This window comes from Dendrobates tinctorius, unplaced genomic scaffold, assembly GCF_039654945.1.
Source record: "Dendrobates tinctorius isolate UK_male_01 unplaced genomic scaffold, ASM3965494v1 ptg000094l, whole genome shotgun sequence".
Taxonomy (NCBI): Eukaryota; Metazoa; Chordata; class Amphibia; order Anura; family Dendrobatidae; genus Dendrobates; species Dendrobates tinctorius.
Window position 1 is genome coordinate 4,032,985 of NW_027361762.1, and position 3,798 is coordinate 4,036,782.

Consider the following 3,798-nt stretch of genomic DNA (forward strand, 5'->3'; position numbering starts at 1 on the left):
GTGAACTTTCACCTAATTACAAAATTTATCTTGCAAACAACAAAATGGCGTCGCAAGCACAAAAATGGATCCTGGAGAACAAGATGTCCCATACATCTGAATACTGTACTTCACAATCCCCCCTAGATAAATTTTGCTAATACATATGCAGCATCACAGGTGCTATCCCAAGCCATAAGCTCGAGGAATACTGGTCTTCTCATGACTGATACCGTGTTACCAGTCACGGCTGTCGCGGCGCACCCGTCCCCCTGTATACTGCAATTCACGAATAACAACTTTTGATAACGGTGGTGGAGATCTTTTGTAGGTAGCCATGTGCTTGGCTTCAACATCTTTATCAAGTAGCCTTTTAAGATTGGTGCAGAGAAGAGCAGGGGCAACAACACCTTTGGTATCATCATTAGCTGTCTTAGTGCAGAATTTCCTAATACATACAGAAATACACCAATGCAACAAGGATACAGGCAGCAATGTGTAACAAGCTTTGTAAGATCCCAGCTATACAACCCCCAGTTTCCTTAAATCAATTGACTGGATTGAGAAAGGAGAAGGTGTCTGACCACCAACTGTCCTTATAATGATCATTATCTTTATAATATTGATCTCTGAGTCTTTGAATATCTTCTAACTTTAGCTTCTACCAATAATAATATGGAAAATGTGGAAAACCAAAACATTATGCCCCTTTATTTGCTATAGGCTTGTTGGGTGATGAGGAGGACTTGATAGGGACCGTCATACAAGGGTTCTAGTCTGTGCTTCCTGACATGCCTCTTCACGACTACCAAATCACCAGGCTTCAGGTTATGACAGGTGTCGGTGTCTGCTGAATCTGGAAAAGAAAAGGAAACTAGAACATGGGTGTTAGTAAAAATCTTGCTGAGCTGAATAACATATTGAACAGCACGGTCAGTTTCTTCTGATAACTGCTGAGGCTGGAGATTTGCAACTGCGGTCCTAGTACCAAACAATATCTCATATGGGGACAGGCCATATTTTGTAATAGGGATAGTACGAATGTGGTATAGTACAATAGGTATTAGCTCTGGCCATGGAGCCGTAGTCTACTGCATCATTTTGGTCAATTGTCCCCTCAGTGTGCCGTTCAACCTCTCAACTTCCCCACTGGATTGTGGGTGGTACGGAGTATGGAGGGCTACAGTGGATCCTAGCATTGTCAGAACTTCTTGGTACACATGAGAAGAAAAGGCCGGACCGTGATCACTTTCAACAACTTCTGGAACCCCATATCTGCATATGACTTCCATAACCAGTTTCTTCGCTGTGGTTTTTGCAGTCATGTTGGTAACAGGGAATGCTTCCAGCCAACTGGAGAACCGAGGCCCAGTAGAATTTTTGCACCAGTGGGAGGGCCTGATTCTTTCCTCGATGTGTAGGCCCATGTGCCCATGTGGCAATAGCAGGGTACATCCGCTTAGGGAGACACATGAGTTGGTCCTTTTTCCAGAGACCATTATCCATTCGTGCCCCATCAGTCTTCCATTGCTTCACCTCTTCCTTTGGAGACATTCTCTGCATCGTCATTAAGTAGTCTCGCGGGGTCCGACAGAAAACATCAGTCTGTTGTAGATCATCAGGTTCTTGTAGGGTCAGTGCTTCTTGTAACTGTTTACGCTGAGAGCGTGTGGTCACCATAGTTGGTATGGTTGGTTCAACGGGTAAGAGAGCGGCGGCTTTTGCTTGCATATCCACAAATGCGTTGCCAACAGTCTGTGGACTGTTCCTAGGACCGTGCGCCTTATCTTTGATAATGGCCACCTGAGTAGGTAATTTGATCGAGTCCATGAGGGTTTTAACAGCTTCAGCATTTTTCACTGGGGTTCCGGCAGTAGTAATAAACCCTCGATTGGCTCATAGAACCCCAAAATCGTGAGCAATACCAAATGCATACCGTGAGTCCATGTCTATATTTGCCCGTCTGTTCTTGTCCAAAGTACATGCAGTAGACAGAGCCTGGAGTTCTGCTTCTTGTGCTGACTGAGGGCGGGAGCGCAGCTGCATGCACTACAGTGTTCTCTGTGGTAACAGCATATCCCGTGTGGAATCTACCAAACCCATCAGCATATCTTGAACCATCCGTGTATAACACCAGATCAGGATTTGGGAATGAATTCTCACTGACATTTGGTGGAGTAGCTGATTCTTCAGTCAGAAATTGGGAACAATCATATTGGAGGTAGTCCTCATCACTGCCATCTTACTCTATAATTCATTATACTGTCTTTCAAGGCATTGTAAAGGGGTTGCATTATGCGGGATGCATCCGGTATCCACTGACAACAATAAGTGCATAGTCCAAGAAAACGCTGGAGTTCAGTTTCATATTTTGGGAAAGGAAGGGAGCTGACAGCTATTTTTCTTTCCTCTGTGAGGTGTCTGGCACCCTGAAGGAGACAGTGACCCAAGAATATCACTTGACCAAGGCAGAACTGAAGTCCCGAGGCCAAAACCCAACAGTTCAGTGCTGCCAGATACTTAAGGAGGCTAACAATGGCAGCAATGGCAAAAGACACCTGCTCATATTTTTTTTTTTTTGTAAACTGTTTGGGACTGTTTTGGGCCCCTTGTGGCATCTGTGGGAAAGGCATGGAAAATACAGATTTCCTCACTGTCTTCATCTACATAGGGATTATATAACGTAAGAGCCATCTGACCATCATCTTGGAATTGTATTCTGGAGCGGAACTGCGATAATAAATCTGCCCCTAGTAAATTTACTGGACATGTGGGAGAGATTGCAAACCGAGTAGTAACCTTGGGGAAGGGTCCCACAGGGATGGGGTTTATAAAAGTATATTAATTGGGTCTGCCATCTACTCCGATTAAAACAGTGGCCTGTATGACAATCTCTCTGAAAGTGTCCGAATCGGGCACAGCGCCAGAATTGCAGACAAGAATTATCAGGGAGGGGCTGAGGAGCAGGGTTCCATGAGCTATGTTTCCAGATGCAGTGGGGGCGAAAGGGGATATGGTGTAGACTGAGATGGGAGGGGGTACTGAAGCAGCTGCAGCTGCTAGCTTTCCCTTTCTTGTTTTTTTTTTCTTTCCCTGCTGATACAGAGCTGGTTAAAGTCTTCTGAAAACTTTTTTTTCTGGATCTGGAAGGGGTGGATACTCATAACTACTAGCAATATTAGGCATAACAGGGACTGAGGCTGGCGGTGGTGGCTGATAATAGGTACCGTGAGCGTTTAACAAAGAAAAGGTGGGGGCTGCGACTCTCGGTCTACTTGTACAATTGTCATCTAGCAAGGAGACCTCTTGTTTCAAATCATCACTTTTAACTATTTGTCTGCCTGACAAATTAGTATCAATCTTAGTTCCTTCTTTAATCACTTTCTCACACCACAGTCACTTTCTTAAACCACAAAACTTCCAGTCCCTGTCATAATAGACAATTTTTCTTCTTCAACATAGCAGTAACAGAAACAATCAGAATTCACTTCCTCTGTTCTTCCTAACACCTTTGTCACACAATTCATGTGCCAAGCCACAAAATTCTTCTTTTCCTTCCATGGATTCTCTCATTTAGAACTAAATATTCTTACTTCAGTTGTGCACAATACTGGAGCAGCCATCTCAGTTTGTTCCACAGGGTCAATCGCCCTCTGGGATACCCAAAATTCGCGGTACTCAGTGAAAGGAGGAGGGCGTCTCAGACTATCCCTCCAGACACCTCTGGTTATATATATATATATATATATATATATATGTATCTATTAGAGTTGAGCGACTTTTGCTTTTTTAGGGTCGCGTTTCGTTTCGTGAAACCCG